This window comes from Heptranchias perlo, unplaced genomic scaffold (genome assembly GCF_035084215.1).
Source record: "Heptranchias perlo isolate sHepPer1 unplaced genomic scaffold, sHepPer1.hap1 HAP1_SCAFFOLD_44, whole genome shotgun sequence".
Taxonomy (NCBI): Eukaryota; Metazoa; Chordata; class Chondrichthyes; order Hexanchiformes; family Hexanchidae; genus Heptranchias; species Heptranchias perlo.
In genome coordinates, this window is record NW_027139453.1 from 10000001 (window position 1) to 10026858 (window position 26858).

Consider the following 26858-nt stretch of genomic DNA (forward strand, 5'->3'; position numbering starts at 1 on the left):
GATGTTTCAGACCTGTGTTACACATTATTTTAATGATTAAAGTGGTTTCAGGACATTGTTACAAGTTGTGCAGATTGCAAATGTTTTAGGCCGATGTCACACATTGTTGTAGAGATTAGAGATGTTACAGGTCCATGCGACACATTGTTGTAGAGATTAGAGATGCACCAGCCCCACGTTACACATTATTGTAGAGATTAAAGAAGCTCCAGGGCTAGGTTAAACATTGTGGGAGAGATTAGAGAAGCTCCAGGCCTATGTTACACATTGTTTTAGAGATTAGGGATGCTTCAGGCCGATGTTAAACATTTTTTTAGCGACTTCAGAAGCTCCAGGCCTTTGTTACACATTGTTGCAGAGATTAGAGATGCTCCAGGTCTATGTTACACATTGTTTTAGAGATTAGGAATGCTTCAGGCCTATGTTAAACATTGTTTTAGCGATTTGAGAAGCTCCAGGCCTATGTTACACATTGTTGTGGAGATTAGAGATGCTCCAGGTCTATGTTGTACAATCTTTTAGAGATTAGAAATGTTTCAAGCCTATGTTACACGTTGTAGTAGAGATTAGAGATGCTCCGGGTCTATGATATGTATTATTATAGGTTGAAACAGTTTTTAATATAACGGGTCATTGACTGTCTTCTTTCTCCCTCTCTCTCTTTTTTTTTTGGGGGGGGGGGGGTTGTATATTCGGTGGCCTTTTAGGTGACACCTCTCTGTCTGCACACTGTGATTGCCTTGGCAACGGGCAGTAATCACCAGGCATTGTTCTGTGATTTTCAAATGCGAAGGATTCGAAAATTTCATTTCCACACCACTCACCTGAGGAAGGAGGAAGCCTCCGAAAGCTTGTGGAATTTAAAATAAATTTGTTGGACTGTAAATTGGTGTTGTAAAATTGTTTACAATTTTCAACTCCAGTCCATCACCGGCATCTCCACATCATGGCTACCATCGACACCACAAGCTGCCGGCTCACAGTGGAAAGGATATCCAAGAAGATCGCGCGTTTAGACACAGACATCAAGTTTTTACAGAGCTGCAAGAAAGCAGACAAGATCCCGAAAGGGCGACAGATCACGAACCCAATCAATTCCACATGCAACTCGGATTACGCTGAGAGACTCTGCTATCGTACCTCTCGCACACTCCGCAACCATCTCGTACACCAACTCCACAGCAGACGCCGCAACCTCGAAACTAAGATGGAGTCCATACTCTCAAACTGTACTCAGGACATAGCAGACCAGCTACGATATACCGCCAAACAGACGAGGCAACGGAACTACGCTGCCTGCATGAGCAGGAAGCTTGAGAAACTCGGCATCACCAGCAGCATCGACCAAGCTTCCCGTGGTACCACGGTTGCAACCACAGGGAAGTCTATCGTCAATTTGTCCGACCACACCCTTCAACCAGACGAAATTGAAGTTCTCAGCCGAGCGCTCAATTTCTGCCCCACTACCAAAATGGACCCCACTAGTCTCGCGGCAGACACAGAGGAATTCATCAGGAGAATGAGGCTCCGGGAATTCTAACACAAACCCCAAGATTTCAGCAGCGAACCCAATGAGACAATCAACGATCCGGAACAGCAGACAGAGGGCTCCGCGGTACAGCAACCGAAGAGGAAACAGTCACACTGGACTCCTCCAGAGGGTCGCTGCCCTCAGCTTGACATGTATGCTCAAGCTGTCAGGAAATGCGTCTATGCCAGATTCATCAGCCGCAGTCGGAAGACAGTCCAGAATGTCACCCGAGCACAACGCAACGCCATCAAAGCTCTCAAGACCAACCACAACATTGTCATCAAACCAGCGGAAAAAGGAGCCATCGTCATACAGAACAGAACGGACTATTGCAAAGAAGCATACCGACAACTGGACAACCAGGAACACTACAGACGGTTACCCACAGACCCGACCAAAGAACACAACCATCAGCTCAACAAACTGATTAAGACCTTCGATCCAGACCTTCAAAACATCCTACGCGCTCTCATCCCACGTGCTCCCCGCGTGGGAGACTTCCACTGCCTCCCAATGATACACAAAGCCAACACACCCGGACGTCCTATCGTATCAGGCAACGGAACCCTGTGTGAGAACCTCTCTCGATACATCGGGGCATCCTGAAACCCATCGTGCAGGGAACCCCCAGCTTCTGTCGCGACACTACAGACTTTCTACAAAAACTCAATACCCACGGACCTGTTGAACCAGGAACACTTCTCACCACGATGGACGTCTCGGCACTCTACACCAGTATCCCCCACGATGACGGCATCGCTGCGACAGCATCAATACTCAACACCAACAACAGCCAATCTCCAGACGCCATCCTACAACTCATCCGCTTCATCCTGGATCACAATGTCTTCACCTTCAATAACCAGTTCTTTACCCAAACACACGGAACAGCCATGGGGACCAAATTCGCACCCCAATACGCCAACATTTTCATGCACAAGTTCGAGCAGGACTTCTTCACTGCACAGGACCTCCAACCAACACTATACACCAGATACATCGACGATATTTTCTTTCTCTGGACCCACGGTGAGGAATCACTAAAGAGACTACACGATAACATCAACAAGTTCCATCCCACCATCAAGCTCACCATGGAATACTCCTCAGAATCAGTTTCTTTCTTGGACACACGAATCTCCATCAAAGACGGGCACCTCAGCACCTCACTCTACCGCAAGCCCACGGAAAACCTCACGATGCTCCACTTTTCCAGCTTCCTCCCTAACCACGTCAAAGAGGCCATCCCCTATGGACAGGCCCTACGAATACACAGGGTCTGCTCAGACGAGGAGGAGCGCGATGGACCCCTACAGACGCTGAAAGACGCCCGAGTAAGAACGGGATATGATGATCGACTCATCGATCGACAGTTCTGACGGGCCACAGCGAAGAATCGCGGAGATCTCCTCAGAAGACTAACACGGGACGCAACCAACAGAGTACCCTTCGTCGTCCAGTACTTCCCCGGAGCGGAGAAACTCCGCCATGTTCTCCGCAGCCTTCAACATGTCATCAATGATAACGAACACCTCGCTATGGCCATCCCCACACCTCCACGACTCGCCTTTAACAGCCACCCAACCTCAAACAAACCATCGTTCGCAGCAAATTACCCAGCTTTCAGGAGAACAGCGTCCACGACACCACACAACCCTGCCACGGTAACCTCTGCAAGACATGCCAGATCATCGACACAGATACCACCATCACACGAGAGGACACCACCCACCAGGTGCACGGTTCATACTCCTGTGACTCGGCCAACGTTGTCTACCTCATACGTTGCAGGAAAGGTTGCCCCAGATCTTGGTACATTGGCGAGACCATGCAGACGCTGCGACAATGGATGAACGGACACCGCGCAACAATCGCCAAACAGGAGGGTTCTCTCCCTGTCGGGGAACACTTCAGCAGTCATGGACATTCAGCCACCGACCTTCGGGTAAGCATACTCCAAGGCGGCCTTCGAGACACACGACAACGCAAAATCGTCGAGCAGAAATTGATAGCCAAGTTCCGCACCCATGTGGACGGCTTCAACCGGGATCTTGGGTTCATTTCACACTACACGTAACCCCACCAGCGAACAAATGTTATCTGTTTTTAATATAACGGGTCATTGACTGTCTTCCTTCTCTCTCTCCCTCTTTTTTTTGGGGGGTGGGGGTTTGTATATTCGGTGGCCTTTTAGGTGACACCTCTCTGTCTGCTGACTGTGATTGCCTTGGCAACGGGCAGGAATCACCAGGCATTGTCCTGTGATTTTCAAATGCGAAGGATTCGAAAATTTCATTTCCACACCACTCACCTGAGGAAGGAGGAAGCCTCCGAAAGCTTGTGGAATTTAAAATAAATTTGTTGGACTTTCACTTAGTGTTGTAAAATTGTTTACAATTGTCAACCCCAGTCCATCACCGGCATCTCCACATCAAGCCAAGGTTACACATTGTTGCAGCGACTACAGATGTTTCAATTCTGTGATTTACATTGTTCTATGGAGGGCAGTTGTTCCAGGCAAATGTTACACTTTATTGCGAAGATTACAGATATTCCATGTCTATGTTGCACATTTTTGCAATGAGTAGAGATATTTCAGGTATTTTTCACACATATCTGCAGAGATTAGAGATGTTTCTTGCTCATGTTACACACACTCCTTTTAAGCAGACACAGTCTGATCGGGGACTGATAGCACACCCCTTACAAACAGATATAGACACTGATCTCTAAATGTTTCTCTGACTCACTCTCTTTCATTCTATGTCATCGTCTCTCTATCTGTTTGTCCATCTAGCTTTCTTCCTCACTCTTTCACAACCGTCTCTCTCTCTCTGTCTCTCCTTGTTAATCTCTGTTTCTCTCTCTCCCTCTCTCTGTCTGTCCCTCTCTCACTCTCTCTTCCTCTCGCTCATTATCTCTCTCTGTCTCTATTTTTCTGTCTCACACACTCTTCCTGTCTCTCTGTGTCATTCTGTCTCTCTCTCGTTCTCTCTCTGTCTCTCTCCTTGTCGCTCCCTCTGTCACCCCCTTTATCTCCTTGTCTCTCCCTCTGCCTCTCTCTCTCTCTCGCTCTCTCTGTTCATATTTATCTCTCTGTCTCTGTTTCTCTTTGTCTCTTTTTCTCTTTGACACTGTTTCACTTTGTTGGTCCCACTCTCTCTGCCCCGCCTCTCTCTCTTTCTCTGCCCCGATCTCTGTTTCTCTCTCTCTCTCGTTTTTCTCTATCTCTCTTTCTCCCTCTTGTCTCCGTCTCTTTCTCTTTCTATGCTCTCTGTCTCTCCCTCTTTTCTCTATCTCCAACTCTCGCTCTCACTATCCCTCTTTCCCTCCATTTTTTCTTACTTTCTCTCCCTCCTTTCTGTGTTTCTTCCACTCTCTCTCTCTCCACTCTCTCTATCTTTGTATTTCACTCTCTCCCTGGCTTTTCCTCTGTGTATTTATTTTACTTTCTCATTCATGCCTCAACCTCAACTCTTTCCCTATCCCTATCTATCGATCTGTCTGTCTTTCTGTGTCTGTTGTGTCTATCTCCCCCTCCACGCACTTTGTCTCCATCTCTACTCTCTCTTTCACTCCCGTTCTGAATATCTCTCTGTCTCCCCCTGTTGACTTTCTCTCTCACTGTCTTCCTGTCCCCCTCTCTGCTCTCTCTCTCTCTCTCCCTGTGCCTCTCTCTCCATATGTCTCTCTCTCCCCCTCTCTTTTTGTTTCTGTTGAATATTACAGAGTTGTTTCCTCACTTCGCACTGTCTCTCTTTGACTCGGTCTCTCCCCCTTTCACAGTGATTCTGTTACACTCTCTCTGTCTCTCTTTGTATGTGTCTGCGCCTCTCCCTGTCACTCTCGCTGTCTGTGACTTTCTCTCTGTTTATTTCTGTGCCTCTATAACTCCTCTCTCTTTCCGGATCTCTCTCTGTCTCTCTCTCTCTCTTGCTTTCTGTATCTCTCTTTCTCAACCTCACTCTCTGTCTCCATCTATCTTTCTCTGTCTCTGTCTCTCTCCCTGTCTCTTCACCTTGTCTTTCTATCTGCCCTGAACAATCCTCTGCCCCCTCTCTGCTTTGTGTATCGCTCTCCGTCTCTCTTTCTCTCGCTATATATCTCCCTCTGTGTCTGTGTGTGTGTGTGTGTGTGTGTTTCTCTCTCTCTTTCACTCTCTCTTTTTATTTCTGTTGATCATTACAGATTTTTTCCCCCCTCACTGTCTCTCCCTCTCTCTGCCCCTCTGTATTTGTTTCTGTCTCTCTCTTTCTCTCTTTCTGTCCCACTCCTTGTCTCTCTCCCTGCGTCTCACTCCCTCAGTCTCTCTCTCTGTCAGGCTCCATCTCTCTCTGTCTCGCTCTGTTTCTCCAGATCTCCCTCTCTCTCTCTCACTCTCTTGTTTTCCGTTTCCCGCTATCTCCCTCTCCGGCCTCTCTCTATCTGTCTCTCTATATTTCGCTCTCTGTCTATCACTCTCTGTCACGGTTTCTCTCGGTCCCTTTTTCTCTGACTCTCTCCCTCTCCCTCTTTGTATCTGTTTTTCTCTGTCTCTGTCTGTCTGTCTCTCTCTCTCTGCCTCCACATCTCTAGGTCTCCCTCTGTCTCTTTCTCTCTCTCTGACGCCGTTTGTGTGCGTATCTTTCTCTCCCCCTCTTTCTTACTCACCCTCTCTCTCCCAGATAAGTGCCAGGCAATGACCATCTCCAACAAGAGAGAGTCTAACCACCTCCCCTTGACATTCAACGGCATTACCATCGCCGAATCCCCCACCATCAACATCCTGGGGGTCACCATTGACCAGAAACTTAACTGGACCAGCCATATAAATACTGTGGCGACGAGAGCAGGTCAGCGGCTGGGTATTCTGCGGCGAGTGACTCACCTCCTGACTCCCCAAAGCCTTTCCCCCATCTCCAAGGCACAAGTCAGGAGTGTGATGGAATACTCTCCACTTGCCTGGATGAGTGCAGCTCCAACAACACTCAAGAAGCTCGACACCATCCAAGATAAAGCAGCCCGCTTGATTGGCACCCCATCCACCACCCTAAACATTCACTCCCTTCACCACCGGCGCACTGTGGCTGCAGTGTGCACCATCCACAGGATGCACTGCAGCAACTCGCCAAGGCTTCTTCGACAGCACCACCCAAACCCGCGACCTCTACCACCTACAAGGACAAGGGCAGCAGGCGCATGGGAACAACACCACCTGCACGTTCCCCTCCAAGTCACACACCATCCCGACTTGGAAATATATCGCCGTTACTTCATTGTCGCTGGGTCAAAATCCTGGAACTCCCTTCCTAACAGCACTGTGGGAGAACCGTCACCACACGGACTGCAGCGGTTCAAGAAGGCGGCTCACCACCACCTTCTCAAGGGCAATTAGGGATGGGCAATAAATGCCGGCCTTGCCAGCGACGCCCACATCCCGTGAACGAATAAAATAAAAAAAACTCTCTCCCTCCTGTCTCTCTCTCTTTCTCTCTGTCTCCCCATCTCTATGTCTCTCTCTATCTGACTCCTTGTATGTGTGTGTGTGGGTCTTTCTCTCTCTGTCCCTTTCTCACCCTCTATCTCCCTCTCTCTCCCCCTGCAATCTGTCTCTCTCACTGTCTCTCTATCTCTCGCTCACTGTGTTGCATTCACTCTCTCTGTCTTTCTCTCCCTTTCACTCTCTCTTTCTCCCTCTCCCCATCTCTCTATATATCTCCCTATCTGTCCCTCTCTCCGTAAGTCTCTCTCTCTATCTGCCTCTCTCTCTCCCTCTCACCCTCACTCTCCCTTTCTCCCCCCTCGATCTCTCTGTCACTCCTGGTCAGCAGGGTCCCCTGCTGGAAGGTGCAGTAGGTGCTGACACGCAGCGTCCATTCTCTCACAGGAGATAAGGCCCTTGGGGTGACGTGCCAATGAGGCACCCTGTCATTGTGGAGCCCGTCCCTCAAGGACAGTCAGTACCTGTGGGGGTGGGAGGAGGGAGAAAGGACAGTTCAAAATCATGTGAATCACTAATGTTACCAGAGTTCGTGTTAAATGTGGAGGGTGTAACTTAGCTGGATTTCACCAACAGGCCTCTGGGGGGAGCGGGAATGTTTTAGACAAAGGTGACATCCTCTGGTAGCAGGAAGTATTACACCCCAGCGTTCGTTGAATCTTCCGTCACAGGAGAGGGCCACTCGGCACTTCCTGCTGGTGCTGGCTCTTTGAAAGTGCAATCCAATTAGAACTACTCCACTTTTCTTTCCCCATAGCACGGCAAATTTTAGCCCTACAATTATTTATCTAATTCCAGTTGAAAAGTCACAATTGAATCTGCTTCCTCCACCTTTTCATGCAGTGTTTTCCAGATCAGAACAACTCGGCAATAAACGAGAATTCTCCTCATCTCCCCACTCTGGTTCTTTGGTTAATTATCTTAAATCTGTCTCCTCTGGTTACCGACCTTCTTGCCACTTGAAGTCCCCTATCCCTGGATCTATTCTCGACAATCTCTCCTTATGCCTTTCTGCTCCAAGGAGAACAATTCTAGATTCTCCAGTCTCCCCACGTAACTGAACTCCCTCATCCCTGGACCTATACCAGTAAATCTCCTCTGCTTCCTCTCGAAGGCCTTCCTAATTTGCAGTGCCCAAGAATTGGACACAATGCTCCAGCCGAGGCCTAACCCAGCGATTTATAAAGGTGTTGCCTAACATTGTTTTACAACCATATCCAGTTCACTGTGGAGGATCCAACAAAAAGCCAAAGTCCTGGATTCAGAAGGTGAGCAACAACAAAGTCTCCTTTTCAGTATGCCCTGTCCGTGAATCCAATATTGACAGTGTTTGAAATGAAGAGACAACTTCTGTTAGGAACGTTCAGCGGAAGACCAGCTCTCTCTGCTGGATGAGGACAGACCGAAACCTGGGATCACCTCTCTTCGTTTCGAAGGATTATAGGAACAGGAGTAGGCCTTTTACCCCCTCTAGCCTTTTCCGTCATTTAATGAAATCATGGCTGACCTGTGACCTAATTCCATATACTCGCCTTAGCCACAAATCACTTAATAACTTTGGTTAACAAAAATCTATCAATCTCAGATTTAAAATCAACAATTGAACAAACATCAACTGCCGTTTGCTAAAGAGAGTTCCATACTTATACCACTCTTTGCGTGTAGAAGTGTTTCCTTAACTTCACTCCTAAAAGTCCTGGCTCTATTTTTTAGGCTCTGTCCCCAAGTCCCAGATTCCCAACCAGCGGAAATAGTTCCTCTCTATCTATCCTATCAGTTACCCTTAACATCTTGAAAATTTCGATCAAATCACCCCGTAATTTTCGAAATTCCAAGGAATACAACCCTAGTTTGTATAATCTCTACTCGTAATTTAACCCTTCGAGTCCAGTTATCATTCTAGTAATTCTACGCTGCACTCCCTCCGAGGCCATTAAATCCTTCCTAAGGTGAGGTGTCCAGCACTGAAGACAGATCTCCAGCTGTAGTCTAACCAGGGCTTTGTATAGCTGTAGCAGAACTTGTACCCCCTGTATTCTAGTCCTCTAGAATCAAGGCTGGCATTCCATTAGCCTTTCTGATTACTTTCCGGACCTTCCCATGACATTTTAATGATCTATATACATGGACCCCAAAGTCTCTTTGGACCTCCACTCGTTCGAGCTTTCCACCATATAGAAAGTACTTTGATCTATCCTTTTAAGTTCAAAATGGATGAACTCACAGTAACATACATTGCGATCCATTTGCCACAGTTTTGCCCATTTACTTAATTTATTAATATTTCTCTGTAATTCTATGCTTCTATCTACACTTTTAAAATGCTGCCTATCATTATGTCATCGACAAATTTGCCTATGTGGCTCCCTACCCCGACATCTAAGTCGTTAATAAACACAGTGAATATTTGTGGTCCGACCTCAGATCCCTGTGGGACACCACCATTCATATCCTGCCAATGTGAGTACCTTGCCATTATCCCAAGTATATGAAGTGGAGAGAATCGGGAGATATTCCCGTGAGAGACTGTTCAACAAGTTCGGAGGAAAGATCACACGCAGTCTTCAGGCAACAGAAGGAAAGAACTTGCGTTTATCTAGCGCCTTTCAGGGCCTCGGGAAGTCCCAAAGCGCTTCACAGCCAATGAATATAGTCACTGTTCTAATGTAGGAAACGTGGCAGCCAATTTGCGCACAAGGTCAAATAAACAGCAATAGGAGAATGATCAGGTAATCTGTTTTTAGTGATGTTAGTTGAGGGATAAATGTTGGCCAGGACGCCGCGAAGAACTCCCATGCTCTTCTTCCAACAGTGGCCGTGGGATCATTTACATCCACCTGTGAGGGCAGAGGGGGCCTCAGTTTAACGTCTCATCCGAAAGACGGCACCGACGACAGTGCAGCACCCCCTCGGCATTGGCGACCTAGATTGTTGGCTTAAGCATCTGGAGTGGAGAACGAATCCCCGACCCACTGACTCAGAGGCGATGGAGCGACCAACTGAGATCGGTGAAAGAGCAGGATTTATTTGGAGGGAGTAAAGAATAAATGTCCATTTTAAAAACATCCATTCTCTCCTTACTCCCATTGAACTGGTCAGTGTCCCGTTACCTTGAACATGGGCATATAAAGAATAAGAAACACTGCAACAAGTGATTTCAAATGAGATGATAGATATCGATTGCCACAAGCTGGTTTAAATTATCAATATCGTGTATAAAAATGGCTGCTTTCGATCACAAGAATGTCACTTTAAATAAGTAAAAATTGCTTCAATAAATACATGGTTTTAAATGATTCATCCACTGCTTGAAGTTATATTTGTTCTCTGAAATTTTAGATAAGCGATTTTAATTGATAGACATTTTGCACTAAATTACACATAGATAAGTCAGGTAAATGCGTGGCTGGATCAATGGTGCTGGAGGGATGGCGTCAGGTTCATGGGACATTGAGATCAGTTCTGGGGCAGGAGAGATCTGAACAAGCTGGACGGTTTGCGCCTCGATAGAGCTGGAAAAGATTTCCTTGCGTGGAGTTTAACTGGTGCTGTCGGGGAGGGTTTTAAATAATTTGGCAGTGGGTGGGCACCAGAACGAAACATTGGCGAGGAGAAACAAGGTGCACAGAGGACTGGGAGAGACAAATATCAGTAGAGTAAAGAGTAGTACAGAAATAGGAGGAATCAAGCAGTGAGCCAATGGGATGAGGCAGTCTACGATGTGTTTGGAGTGAGTGTGTGTAATTACTGGTAGCGTGGAAAATAAGGTTGGTGAACTCCATGCACATGTCGCCTCATGGACTATGATACAGTGGTAATCGCAGAAACCTGTCTCAAGGATGAGTAGGATTAAGTACTTAATATTCTGGGCTGCACGCTATTCTGGAAATATAGGGAAGGAAAGAAAGGATGGGGTCAGTGGCAGTTTTGATCAAATCAAGTATTTTAGCACTGGAAAGGGATGATGTAGTGCGGGTTCAACGAAAGAATCTGTTTGCTTAGAATTAAGGGACAAAAGAGGAGCTATTTCACTCATGGGTATATATTACAGGCTAACAAATAGCGGGAAGGAGATAGAGGAGCAAATGGGCAGGCTAATAACTTAAAGATGGAAGAACTATAGAGTAGTGATAATGCGGTTCTTGAATTATCCCGAATATAGTCTGGGACAGTAACAGTGTAAAGGGCAAACAGGGGAGGAATTCCTGAAATGTATACAATTTCTTGATCAGTGTGTTTCCAGCCTAATGAGGAAGGAAGCAGTCGTGGACCTAGTTCTGCGGAATGAAGTAGGCAGGTTGAGCATGTATCATTGGGGGAGCATCTGGGGAACAATGATCACAATATTATTAGGTTTACAATCGTTATTGAATAGGACATGGATCAACCAAGCATAAACATACTTAACTGGAGTATGGCTAATTTCATTCAGTTAAAAAGAGACCTTGCCTTCTAGAATTTTATAATCGTTTCAGCAGAGGACGGGTCATTTGGCCAATCTAACCTGTACCTGCTCTAATAAGCGGAGTCCAGTTAGTTCCATTCCCCCGCTCTTTCCCTGTAGCCCTAAATATTTTCCATTTAAGTATTTATCCAATTCCTTTTTGAAAATCCTTGGTGAATTGGAATCATGAATTGGGAGGCAAAGCAGCAATTGAACAATGGGAGGCCTTCAGCGATTAGATAGTTCAGGTACAGTGTTGACACATTCCCACGGGGGAAAGGAAGGGCATCGAAAGCGAGAGCTCTCTGGAAGACTAAAGATGTGGAGATTAAAATGAAACAGATAAAGGAGGTTTATGACACGTGTACGGTTCATAACACAGAAGAGAACCAAACTAAATATGAAAAGTAGAATAATTGGAGCAAAGAAAGGATGTGATAATAGATTATTGGCGATATTAAAAAGGAATACAAACGTATTTTATGAACATATTAAGAGTGAAAGGATAGGTAATGGAAGGGTAGGGCCGATTAGAGAAAAAAATGAGGTTTTCCTGTGTGGGCAGAAGGTATGTCTGAGGTACTAAATGAATTCTTCGCATCGGTCTTCACTAGATAAGAGGATGCTGCCAATGTAGCAGTGAAGCAGGAGGTAGGAATGATATTGCACAGCCTAAAAATAGATGAAGAGGAGGTAATTAAAAGGATGGCAGTACTCAAAGTAGAACCGTCACCCGGTCCATATGGAATGCATCCCAATTTACTGATGGAAGTAAGGGTAGAAATTGCGGAGGCTCTGGCGACAATATTCAAATCCTCCTTAGATATGGGGGCGGTGCCAGAGGAATGGAGAATTGCAAATGTTACACGCCTGTTCAAAAAATTGAATGCAATAACCCTGGAAAGCATTAATTGGCACTTGGAAAAGTAAGCACTGATTTGTTAAAGGTGTTCAAAGTCATGAAAGTTTTTGATAGAATAAATAAGCGGAAATTGTTTGCAGTGAGAGAAGGATTTGAAACCAGAGGATACAGATTTAAATTAATTGACAAAAGAAACAGAGGCGACATGAGGATACTTTATTAAAGCAGAGAGTTGTTATGGCATGGAATGCTTTGGCTGAACGATTGGTTGGAGCAGATTCAATCGAATATTTCTCAAGGAAATTGGAAAATAATTGATGGGGAAAAATACAGTGCTGCGGGGAAAGACCAGCGCAATGGGACTAATTGGATAGCACTTTCAAAGAGCCGGCACAGGTCGGATTGGCTGAATGGCCTCCTTCTGTGCTGTGACATAAAATGATACTACTTTGATACGCAGCGAGTTGTAAAGATCTGGAATGCGCTGCCTGAAAGGGTGGTGGAAACAGATTCAATAATAACTTTCAAAAGATAATTGGATAAATACTTAAAATGAAAAAAAATCAGGGCTATGGGGAAAGAACAGGGAATGGGACTAATTGGAAAGCTCTTTCAAAGAGCCGGCACAGGCACGATGGGCCGAATGGCCCCCTCCTGTGATTTACCTACTATGATAATATGACACGATGAAGGTGCCAGTGTTCAATGCGTTAATTACGCGAGGGGTAGAGGATATCCCGGGACTGTAGATGCCGGTGACCAGTGTGTTAATGGGGCGGGAGGGAGAGGAGGTCGCGGGACTACAGGTGCCGTTAAGCAGTGTGTTAATGGGGCTTGAGGTCGAGGAGTTCCCGAGACTGTAGGGACCGGTGACCAATGTGAAGATCTGAAGACTTTCTAAGAGCAGAGTCAGTCCTGTGTCATAGAGTGTCTGATCCTCTCTCCATCAGGCCGCGGTGCTGCAAAGACTGTGTATCCAGCAATCAATGAAACATTTATAACCTGATGCTATCTATGAACTCAATTTACAGCGTTTGTGAATGTTTGCATCTCATGCAGTTATAAGTTGTAAAATAATATGAGGCTACTAATTGCACCAAATGTTTGATCATATTGGAGAAAGTACAAGGAAATAAAATAAACAAGGAAATAAAATAAATGAAGTGCCGGTGACCAGTGTGTTGATGGAGCGTGAGGTAGAGGAGGGCCCAGGATTGTAAGTGCCGGTGACCAGTGTGTTAATAGGGCGGGAGGTGGAGGAGGGCCCAGGATTGTAAGTGACGGTGACCAGTGTGTTAATGGGGCGAGAGTTAAAGGGGATACCGGGACTGTTGGTGCAGGTGACCAAAGTGTTAATGGGGCGGGAGGTAAAGGCGATCCCGGGAATGTTGGTGCAGGTGACCAGTGTGTTAATGGGGCGTCAGGTGGGGGAGATCCCAGGACTGTAGGTGCCGGTGACCAGTGTGTTATTGGGGCGTCAGGTGGGGGAGATCACGGGACTGCAGGTGCCGGTGACCAGTGTGTGAATGGGGCGGGAGCAAGAGCAGGTCCAAGGTTTGTCGGCGCCGGATGGTTCCTGGGAATGTAAATGTTTACAGGGTGCCCCTGAGAATGTGTTTACCAGATGGTACCTGGAAACTTAAGTGTTTACCGGAATGTGCATGAGAATTTGAGTTTTTACGGGTGGTCCCTGGGAAATGTCATTTTTTTTTACCGAATGGTCCCTAGGAATGTAAATATTTACCAGACGGTGACTAGGAATGTAAGTGTTTACCGGACGGTCCCTAGGAATATAAGTGTTGACCGGGTGGTCCATGGGAATGGCAGTGTTTACGGGATGGCCGCTGGGAATGTAAGTGCTGACCGGATGGTGGCTGGGAATCCAAGTTTTTACTGGATGGACCCTTGGATGTTAAGTGTTTACTGGCTGGCCCCTCGGAATGTAAGTGTTTACCGATGGCCCCTTGGAATGTTCGTGTTTACCGGAAGGTTTTGTGAATCCTAAATGTTTACACTATGCCTTTTGGAAATGTAAGTGATGCACGGATGGTCCCTGGAAATGTAAATGTTTGCAGGATGGTCCCCGGGAAGGTAATTGATTATGGGATGGTCCCTTAGAATGTAAGAGTTCGCCGGCTGGTCCCTGGAAATTTAAATGTTTAACGGATCGTCCTTGGGAATGAAAGTGTTTCTGGGATGGTCCCGTGGAATTTAGGTGTTTGCCGGCTTGTCCCTCGGATCATAAGTGTTTATTCGATGGTCCCTGGAAATGTAATTATTTACCGTATGGTCTCTGGGAAGGAATGTGTTTACCGTATGGTCTCTGGGAATGGATGTGTTTACCGAATGGCCTCTGGGAAGGGATGTGTTTACCGTATGGTCTCTGGGAATGGATGTGTTTACCGAATGGCCTCTAGGAAGGGATGTGTTTACCGTATGGTCTCTGTGAATGGATCTGTTTACCGTATGGCCTCTGGGAAGGAATGTGTTTACCGTATGGTCTCTGGGAATGCATGTGTTTACCATATGGTCTCTGGGAAGGAATGTGTTTACCGTATGGTCTCTGGGAAGGAATGTGTTTACCGTATGGTCTCTGGGAAGGAATGTGTTTACCGTATGGTCTCTGGGAATGGATGTGTTTACCGTATGGTCTCTGGGAATGGATGTGTTTACCGAACGGCCTCTGGGAAGGGATGTGTTTACCGAATGATCTCTGGAAAGGAATGTGTTTACCGAATGGTCTCTGGGAATTTAAGTGTTAACCGGATGATCAACGGGAATGCAATTGTTTACTGGATGGTCGCTCGTAATCTAAATGTTTACAGGATGGTCCTTGGGAATGTAAGTGTTTAGAGGATGGTCCTTTGGAATATAACTGTTTGATGGATGGTCCGCGGAAATGTAAGTGTTTACTGGATGATCCCAGGGAATGTAAGGTTTTTTACCGGATGGTTTCTGGTCCCTTGAAGTGTTTACCGGGTGGTCCCTGGGATTTGAAGTGTTTACCAGATGCTCCCTGAGAATGTTAATGATTACCAGATGGTCCCTGAGAATTTAAGTGAATACCAGATGCTCCCTGGGAATATTAGTGATTATGGTATGATTACTGGGAATGTTAGCGATTACTTTATGATCACTGAGAATGTAAGTGTTTACTGGATAGTCACTGGGAATGTAAGTTTATTGGATGGTCCCTCGGAATATAAGAGTTTATCGGATGATCTCCGGGAATTGACGTGTTTACCGGAAAATCCCTGGGAATATAAGTGTTTATCGCATGCTCACTGTGAATGCAAGTGTGTACCGGATGGTGCGTGGGACGGTTCGTGATTACCGGATGGTCACTGGGAATGTAAGCCTTTACTGGATGATCCCTAGGCATTTAAGTGTTTAATGGATGGCCCCTTGGAATGTTACAGTTAATCGGATAGTCCCTGGAAACTGACGTGTTTACCGGAAAATCCCTGGGAATAAAAATGTTTTATCACATGCTCGCTGCAAATGCAGGTGTTTATCGGGTGGTCTGCGGGAATTGAAATATTTGCTGGTTGGTCGCTGGGAATGTAAGTGTTTAACGGATTCTCCCTGGGAATGTAAGTATTTAACGGATTCTCCCTGGGAATGTAAGTGTTTAACGGATTCTCCCTGGGAATGTAAGTGTTTACCGGATGATCACTGGGAATGTAAGTTTATTGGATGGTCCCCTGGAATGTAAGTGTTGACTGGATTGTCCCTGGGAATGCAATTATTTACTGCATGATCTCTGAGAATGTAAGTGTTTACTGGACGGTCACTGGGAATATAAGTGTTCACTAGACGAACTCTGGGAATGTAAGTGTTTACTAGACGACCACTGGGAATGTAAGTGTTTCCTGGACGATCCCTGGGAATATAAGTGTTTACTAGACGAACTATGGGAATGTAAGTGTTTACGAGACGACCACTGGGAATGTAAGTGTTTACTAGACGAACTATGGGAATGTAAGTGTTTACGAGACGACCACTGGGAATGTAAGTGTTTACTAGACGAACTATGGGAATGTAAGTGTTTACGAGACGACCACTGGGAATGTAAGTGTTTACTAGACGAACTCTGGGAATGTCAGTGTTTACCAGACGACCTCTGGGAATGTAAGTGTTTACTGGACGAACTCTGGGAGTGTACTCGTACTCTTTCCTCCGACAAGTCACCTTAGATTGTGCGCAGACAGATTTTTTTAATGGCCTGGTTAAAATTTGAGACTCCCTCTCTCCAGATCATTGGCCACTCTGGGATGAAACCGGGGTAGAGTGGATTGGACACAATATTAAATAGAGTTGAGTTCTATTCAAATAATCCTGCGTCTCGTCCCGTTATTTAATGAATTTAACAATTATAGTGAAGGGATAATTCACCACATTTTTCAACTGGTCTCTGAATTTAGTCTGGGTCACTGCATAAATAAAAGTGTTTGTGCTACAACTAAGAAGTTGCAGCATAAATCCTGCTTCTTGTACAAATCTAGGAAGAGCTGCAACATCACCAAGAAAATACCACATCCGGTTCCATACAGATTGCATCATCAGCATTGCCCATAACAGGATGAAATTCCCCGAGATAACAAACAGTAAAATAATGGATTTCCTTCGGCTCACCATCTCTGGGTCACTCGTACTCTCCCCCGTGTCGTGGCCCCGGAGTCTCCTGCGGGCTTTGTTTGCCACTAAAATGATTTTGACGATTAAAGCATTGAGCAGCAGAATCAGAACAAACGGGACAAACGGGGTGAGAATATAATGAAGGAGTTCGATTGCTGTCCACAATTGTGAATCAGTAACTTCGGGCGGAACGGAGCAAAACCACGGGTCATTATCAAGTTTATATTTACCCGTATACATAAAGTACCAAGTGATGTCCTTTAAACAGGTCAGCACAGTCACTGTTCCTAGAACCACAGCCGCGGTTTTCTCGGTACAATATTTAGTTTTCAGCTTTTGGCAACAAATGGCCACAAATCGATCAAAGGTGAAAGTGACTGTGAACCAGACAGAACAGTCTGTAGCTGCATAAAGCAGGACGGCGTGGATATTACACAGGGGGATGTACAATAGAAAAATAAATTGTTCGGAATAAACAATCGGAATCTGCCTGAATATCAGATCGATGATAACGATCAGTAGATCCGCCGCTGCCATGGACACCAGGTAGCGAGTGACACATTTGGAGAGACCGCACTTTCCCCGAGACAGGATCACAATCGTCACTAAGTTAACTGTAAGGAAGGGAAATTAACAGGGAAATTATACATCAGGCTGTGAACAAAAAAGCATTTTGAAGGAGTTCAGAGTGAAATCTGCAACTCATTACTAACATTCAATAATAGAATCTAATTCCATTACCTTTGGAGCTGACGAGAGGGTTTATTGTAAACATAATCGGTGAACACAATAAATAAATGGGAATAAATACATGATGAAAGTAACAGGTGTAAGATCAATGAGAGATTAAATGACAGCTGCCTACAGTCCAGCAGATAAAAACACCACCCGAGGTCACAGGGACTGAAACACCAGAAACTCTCAGGAATCCTTCGTGTCCCGGGAGCAGTCAACATTTGGAGCGGTGCGATTCGCTTCTGTGCCCTGTATTAGGGAAGGGGAAAATGCCACTTGGATTCCTGCTCCTGGTTAGAATATTAATGCGGTTTTATTATATTGAGAACTGAAATGAATGCAACAGTAAACTGCAGAAAATGCAACCTTGACATGCAATCATTCCAAGTAATTGTATTTAAAATGCACTCATGTAAATTTTAAGATAATAAATACAAGTGCACTGCAGTTGTAAAGATAACTCGGCGTAAAAAGTGTTTTAAAGATTGAGTTTTCGACATTTTTGTTGAAATACACAAATTGCAGCTCAGTGAAAGGAAGATTTTCCAAATAACATCACAATAACATGAGTAAGAATGGGCTGTGACTTCAAATAGTGTGATATCATTGACCATGTAATGTTCCATTAATTGCATTGATTAGTGTCGAAATGAGACGAATTATCCAATAGGCAATGTGGTCAGTGATTGATTTTGTAAAGTGTCCGAATATAATTGGGAGAGGTTTGTCCTGGTACTTTTTTCACCATTGTTTGGAAATCGTGAATAGAAAAATAGCCGAGGTGTTGTCAACTTTTTGCCTTATCCTCAGTACTTCAGTTCCCATCAGCTGAGATCGCTTATCCAAAAGTACAGAAGAAGACAATAGAGGGTCACTCTGGGACTCACTGAGAGATTCACTCAACTGTGCCGGACGTGCGTAGGTTTCAACTGTAATTTCAAAACAAAGATGAGAAATAAAAATATAGCAATATAACTGAATGAACATTTTGTGAGGATGTAAATTATACTTGTAATCATATTCTAACCGGCAGAAACCTTGACACTAATACAGAACTGGAGATGTTAGGAAATGAGACACTGACTGTTCAAAATCATCAACGCATTTGGAAGAGTCAAAAAGGACAAACTGTTTCCTTATCGGTAACCAGAGGACACAGATTTAAGGTGATCGGTAGAACAACCAGAGGCGACATGAGGAAACTTTTTTTTTCACCCAGCGAGTTATAATGATCTGTGATTCACTGCTTGAAAGGATGGCTGAAGGCAATTCAACAGTAACTTTCAAAAGTGTATTAGACAAACAATTGAAGGGAAAAAATACAGCGCTATGGGTAAGAGCAGGGGAATGGTACTATTTGGATAACGCTTTTGAAGAGCCAGCACAGGCACGATGGACCGAATGTCCTCCTCCGGTGATGTGCCTATTATGATACTATGACTGGAATTGAACCATGAGCGGATATTTATCAGACATTTAAATGCGTGTTTGTGATGTGCCAGGATTTGCTCCTGTGACTCTGTGCAAGTAACCATAGAGAGCAGAAGGTGGAAAGTGTCCTAAACCATGAGCACATTCGTCTGATCTGTTAGAAACGTTCAGTGTAGATAGCAGACTGAAAGTTGTTCAAAAAATAGACTCGTCCAATATCATTGCTGAAGTTTGATACAGAATATTTGAATCTTGGTAACACGGTATCACGTGCAGAATCAATAGCCGACAGAAGCGTGGATAGATTGGGAAATGACAAGAAGAGAAACACAGTTAAGCATAATTTTCAGAATTCACAACTGGATATAGAGATTTACCCGCCACACCAATAGCAGCAAAGATATGCCAGTATATTTAGAAATCAATATGTTAACAAAGACACAAAAAATTAAAACACAGAATGGCATTAAAAACTGAATATCCCAAGGCAAACAATAAGAATAATATTACAGTTAAACATGTTTTATTGAATTAATAACTGGACGGAGAAACTTACGAGGAACACCAGCAGCAGCGAGGAGGGGATAGTAAATCTTCTGCATATCCTGAAATACTTTTAGTATCCGAATTTGATGGAAAATGTATTGAAGATCGATCCGCCAATCCATGATTTTAATTCTGTGATAGTGGCTGATGGCTTCTTTGCTGAAAGCTATGAACTGACTGTATAAGTTGACACGGTGAAGAGAGCTCTTTATTTAAAGCAGGGAGAAATCCCCAAGTCACCTAATTAAGCGTCATTGCAACTGGCATTAATCACAGTCATTTAACAAACAGAATTGTTGTCAGCATAACACTTTTCTACATTAGAACATAGCTTAACAGATAATCCACATTTTTAAATTGAAGGTAAGCGAATGCGAAATATTTCACCTGCCCATAAAATACGGAGGAGAAAACAGATAGAGCGGAGTTCCTCCTCCTGTATTGAGCTAAAGCGGAGGAACAAATACGAGATAGTGACAGAGAAAAGCAAGGAATGACAGCAGAAAAAAGGCTGGATCGCAGAACGTGGTTCTCTGTTTTATTCCATCCCAAGCCATCAGGGTACAAATTTCACGATAAATAACTTTTCCAAAACTAGCAGAATCTCACCAAGCACGGATCCCGGCGATGGAACGATGAGCTGCTCCCGACTCAGGCCTTAAACTAGACCAAGTGAACAACAACTTGTTTCGAAAGAGTGACCTTACCCAACCAATCATATTATGGTGTTTACAGAGGGGATGGAAAAATAAAAGGAGCAAAGGATTGACACCACGGAATCAAAGGAAAACGTATAAAATATTAACAAATGAGATAAATACCCTGGAAACATCTGAACACTCCATGAAACCCATTCGAAACTTTTGCAGTCTCGCAGAATAAAACTGTAAACTTTAACAGTCTCATAGAAATACCCTGTAAATATGTATAAACTCACACAACTATCACAGAGAGATAAACACAATCAGAGAAACAACCTGTCAATATTTGTACAATCACACAACTATCATATAGACAGGGACGCACGCAGAGAAACAGCCTGTCACTATTTATAGATTCACACAACTATCAAATAGACAAGAACACACTCAGATAAACAACCTGTCAATATATTTATAGATTCACACAACTATCATATAGACATGGACAAACACAGAGAAACAACCTGTCACTATTTATAGATTCACACAACTATCATATAGACAGGGACAAACTCAGATAAACAACCTGTAATTATGTATAAATTCACGCAGCTAACATTTAAGTGTGAAGTGATGCATTTTGAAAGGGAGAATAAGGCGAGGCAATATAAATTAAGTGGGTGCAGGACTGGAGCGACCAGGGTGTGAACATATAGAAATCTTTGTAGGTTGCAAGACAAGTTGAGAAGGCTGTTAAAAAGTAACGTGGGTTCCTCGGCTTTATAAATAGAGGCACAGAATACTAAGGCAAGGAAGGTGTGTTAAACCTTTGCAAATCACTGGTTCGGCCTCTGCTGTGGTATTCTCTCCAGTTCTGAGCATTACACTTTCAGAAGGATGTCAAGGCCTTGGAGATGATGCAGGAAATATTTACTAGAATGGTGCTAGGGATGAGTGGCGTCAGTTTTGTGGAATGATTAGAGAAGCTGGGATTGTTCTCCTTCGAATAGGGAAGGTTCAGGAGAGAATTAATAGAGGTGTTCAAAATTAAGAGAGAGTTTGATAATGAATAAAAAAGAGGAACTGTTTCCACTGGCAGGGTGGTCGATATCCAGAACACACAGATTGAAGATAATTGGCAAAAGAACCGGAGGAGAGATGAGTAGCAATTTCTCTACGATCGAGTTATTATGAACTGGAATGCACTGTCTAAAAGGGCGGTGGAAGCAGATTCAATAGTAACTGCCAAAAGGGAATTGGATATCTACTTGAAAAGGGGAGTTGCCTTGGGATTACTCAACATTGCCTCCAGACCCCATGAAGTGTCATGGCTTCAGCTCAAACCTCCTGCGGATTGTTACCATTATCGCCCTCCCTCAGCTGACGAATCAGTACTCCTTCACATTGGACATCACTTGTTGTAATCGCTGAGGGTAGAAAAATCACAGAATGTAGTCTGGGTGGGGGGATTTCAATATCCATCACAAGATTGGCTCCGCAGTATCACCAGTGACAGGGTTGGCCATGTCCTGAAGCACATAGCTGCCAGACCGGGCTTTTAGCAGGTCGGGCGAGAACAGACAATCGTGAATGGTGGTGGGCAATTAAGCCACTTCCCCACAACTCTGCAAATATTTCCTTTTCAAGTAAATATCCAATTACCATTTCAAAGTTACTATTGAATCTTCGTCCACTGCCCTTTCAGGCAGTTCATTCCAGGTCATGACAACTCGCTGCATAAAAACAATTCTCCGAACCTACCGTCTGGTTGTTTTGTAAATGATCTTAAATCTGTTTGCTGTGGTTACCGACCCTCCTGCCAGTGGAAACAGGTTCTCCTCTTTGACCATTTACTCCTTCAAAATCTCTCGCAATTTTGAACAGCTTTATTAAATCTCTCTTTAATCTTCTCTGCTTTAGAAAATACAATCCCAGCTTCTCCAGTCTCTCCACATAACTGAAGTCCCTCATCACTATTATCAATCTGGTAAATTCGCACTATGCCAGTGCCAAACAATGGACATCTCCAACAAGGGATACTCTAAACCACCTCCACTTGACCATCAATGGAATCACCATTATCGAATCCACCACCATCAACATCCTAGTGATCACTATCGACCAGAAAATCAATTGGACCAATCACATAATGCCCTGGCTATTGGAGCAGGTCTGAGGCTGGTTATTCTGTAGCAGGTGGCTCACCTCCTCACTCCCCAAAGATTCACCACCTCCGACAATGCACAAGTCAATAGTGTGATGGAATAATCTCTGTGGAGAGGGGTAGGCCAGGCGGTTAAAACCCAAATAATTCTAATAACTTTATAACACATTTCTCATTATTAAAGTCACTTGCACATATTAAAACTAGTAATCTGCAAATGAGCAAGTTCTCAGACGTCATATTGAGGACAATATTAGAACCTGTGAACAAACATTAATGGACTCACAATCTGTAAGGGCAGACTTGTTATGTTCCAGGCACCGGGACAGATAGTCAGAAGACTGAGTGAATGGTAAAGACTAATAGGGAACGTTTCAGAAAAGATGAGATAGTGAGAAACAAACCGTGAGAAGAACAATGGACAATGAATATATAACATCGCACAGACTCACTAAAGAGGATTACATAATTTACAAGATGACTTAATGGGTCCACAAATCAGTAATTGAAGCAATGGAAGACAACAACAACAACAATGGAAACAACAACGACGACAACAACACGCATTTATCATCGCCTTTAAATTCGTATAACGTCCCACGGCGCTTCACAGGAACACGATGAAACAAAATTTGACACCGAGACGCATAAGGAGATATTACGTCAGGTGATCAAATGCATAATCAAAGGGGAACGATTTTAGGATCGTCTTAAAGGGAAGAGAGAGGTAGAGAGGCCGAGAGCTTAGGTCCGAGGCAGCTGAATGCAGGGCAACAAGGCCATAGAAAGTGCAAACAAAGCAATGGGGTTAATTTCTGGAAGAGTAGAATTCAAAAGCAGAGAGATGATGTTAAATTTCGATCGAACCTTGGTTAAAAACTACTTCGAGTGTTGTGTACAGTTCTAGTCCCTATATTACAAAAAGCCTAGAGATGCACGGCAAACGTTCAAACACAATTTACAATGAAGATATCAGAACTGAGAAGTTATAACTATCAGGAAAGACTGGACAGGCTGTGCTGCTTTTTTCTACAAAAGAGAAGTCTGAGAGGTGAACTTATATAGGTTTTAAATTATGAAGGGGTTCTATAGGGTAGACACAGAGAAGATGTTTCCCCTTGTGGGGGAGACCAAAACTGGGTTGCATAAATTCAGCAATAAATCCAATAGGGAATTCAGGAGAATCATCTTTACCCAGCGTGTGGTTCGAATGTAGAGCTTGTTAGCAGAAGGAATTGTTCAGGCGAATAGCAGAGATGGATTTCGGGGAAAGTTAGATGAGTACAAGAAGGAGAAAGGAATATAAAGATATGATGATGGAATGAAGTGAATTAAGATGGGAGGAGGCTCGTGTGGAGCATAAACACCCTCATTTACCTGTTGGACCGAATGGCCTGTTCCTGCCCTGTACATTCTCTGTAATTCTATTTTATTCCCTCCTTCTGCTTGGGTTCGTTTTTTGAGGGCATGGGGATATTGAAAATGAAGATTCAATATCTGTAGGTGAACTTCAGTAGGAGATCATCTCTGGCCACGAGATGGACAAATGCCGGACAGACTGAAGACTCTGAGTTGGAAATGGCGGGGTGCAAAATACATTCAGAATATGTCGGGAAAGGAAACGCCCAGTGTGTAGAATGACCACAGCACGACTCGAAACTGCAATCTTCTGATAACATCACGACGTGAACTGACATCAGACGCCTTAGCCATGAGGTCACGCGGCTAATGAATTGTTAGTAATATTTATTGGAGAGAATTCTGAGCAGTTTCAGGGCCAGTGGTCTCCAGGGTGAAAGGATGAAAGAAAAATAACAGGTTTCGAATAACTGAAAAGATGCGCTACGAGCAGAGGTAGAATCTGCCCGGGGAAAGCCCAATGGACTTTAAGTCAAACGACCTGAACTTCCGGGTCATCGCAGCTGAAATCACAGCACTTTAAAACAGACACAGAATGATCCGGGACTGACAGCACACCCCTTTTAAACAGACACAGAATGATCCGGGACGGACTGTACACCACTTTTAAACAGACACAGAATGATCCGGGACTGACAGTACACCCCTTTTAAACAGACACAGAATGATCCGGGACTGACAGCACTCCACTTTTAATCAGATATAGAATGATCCGGGACTGACAGCACACCCCTTTTAAACAGACATCGAATGATCCGGGACTGACAGCACACCACTTTTAAACAGACACAGAATGATCCGGGACTGACAGTACACCCCGTTTAAACCGACATCGAATGATCCGGGACTGACAGCACTCCACTTTTAATCAGATATAGAATGATCCGGGACTGACAGCACACCCCTTTTAAACAGACATCGAATGATCCGGGACTGACAGCACACCCCTTTTAAACAGGGACAGAATGATCCGGGACTGACAGCACACCCTTTTAAGCAGATACACAGACAGAACTCTATCTCTCTCTCTTTCACTGACCAGCTCTCTTTCACTCGATGTCCCTATCTCTCTTTCTGTCTTTCCCTCACGTTGTCTTTCTGTCTCACCGTCTACTGGTCTTTTTCAATCTGCCTCAGCTTTTTCTCTCTCTGTCTCTGCTTGTTGATCTTTGTATTTCTCTCTCCATCTCTCTGTCTTTCCATCTCTCACTCTCCCTTCCTCTCTCTCTCTCTGCTCCCTCTCCCTTCCTATTTCCACCTCTCTCTCTCTCCCTCTCTGACTGTTAATTTCTATCTCTCAGTCTGTCTGTCTTTGTCTTTGTTTCTCTCTCATCGTGTTTCTCTTCCTTTGTCCGCTCTGTCTGTAGGAATAAACGGGTCTTTTTCCGAGTGGCAGGCAGTGAATTGTGGGGTACCGCAGGGATCAATGCTTGGTCCCCAACTATTCACAATAAATAGCAATGATTTGGATGAAGAAACTAAATGTATATTTCCAAGTTTGCAGACGACAGAAAGCTGGGTGGAATGTGAGCTGTGAGGAGGATGCAAATCGGCTCCAATGTGATTTAGACACTTGGCTGAGTGGGCAAGGACATGGCAGATGCAGTATAACGCGGATTAATGTGACGTTATCCACATTGGTTGTAAAAACAGAAAAGCAGATTATTACCTTAATGGTGATAGATTGGTAAAAGGGGAGGTGCAATGAGACCTGTGTATCCTTGTACACGATTCGCTGAAAGCCAGCATTCAGGTGCAGCGAGCAGTTAGGAAGTCAAATAGTATGTCGGCCTTCATTGCAAGAGGATTTTAATACAAGACCAGTGATGTCTTACTGCAGTTATACATGGACTTGGTGAGACCACATCTGGAGTATTGTGTGCAGTTTTGGTCTCCTTACCTGAGGAAGGATGTCCTTACCATGGAGGAAGTGCAACGAAGGTTTACCAGACTGATTCCTGGAATGGCAGGATTGACGCGTGAGAGATAGGGTGGAATAAGCCTATATTCACTCGAGTTTAGAAGAATGAGAGGTGATCTCATCGAAACATATAAAATTCTAACATTACCAGACAGACTAGATGCAGGGAGAATGATCCCGATGGCTGGGGAGTCCAGAACCAGGGGTCACAGTCTCAGGATATGGAGTATGCCATTTCGAACCGAGATGAGGAGAAATTTCTTCACTCAGTCGGTGGTGAACCTGTGGAATTCTCTACCACAGGAGGTAGTGGAGGCCAATTCATTAAATATATTCAAGAAGGAGACAGATATATTTCTTAATGCTAAAGGGATCAAGGGATATGTGGAAAACGCGGGAACATGGCACTGAATTAATTGATCAGCCATGATCATTTTGAATGGCGGCGCAAGCCCGAAGGGCCGAATGGCCTACCCTTGATCCTATTTTCTATGTTTCTATGTTACTCGCTCATTATGTCTCTTTGTCTCAATTTTTCTTTCCCACACACTCTTCCTCTGTCTCTCTATACCGTTCCCTATGTGGTTCTCTCTGTCTCTCTCTCTCTCTGTGTCTCTCCTCTTGTCTTTCTCTCTCACACTGACTCCCCCTCTTCCCACTCTCTACTCTGTCTCTCGCCCCCTTTCTCGTTATCTCTCGCTATCTATTTCACTCTCTCTCTATCTCTCGCTCGCTGTCTCTCTATCTGCCTTTCTCTCACTCGCTCTCTTTGTTTTTGTTCATCATTGCAGATTTGTTTCCTCTCTCTCTGTCCCTTACTGCCTCTCTCTGTCTCTCTCTATCTCTCTGCCTCACCCTTTCTCAATATCTTTGTACAACTCCTTATCTCTCTCTGTGTCTCTCACCCCGTCTCTCTCTATGTCCTCTAACTCTGTATCTCTCTATGTCTCTGTCCCTCTTTAAGACTCTGTTTCTCTCTCTCTCTCTCTCCATCTCTCTGTCTCCCCATCTTTCTCACTCTCATTCTCACCATCTGTCTCTGTCACT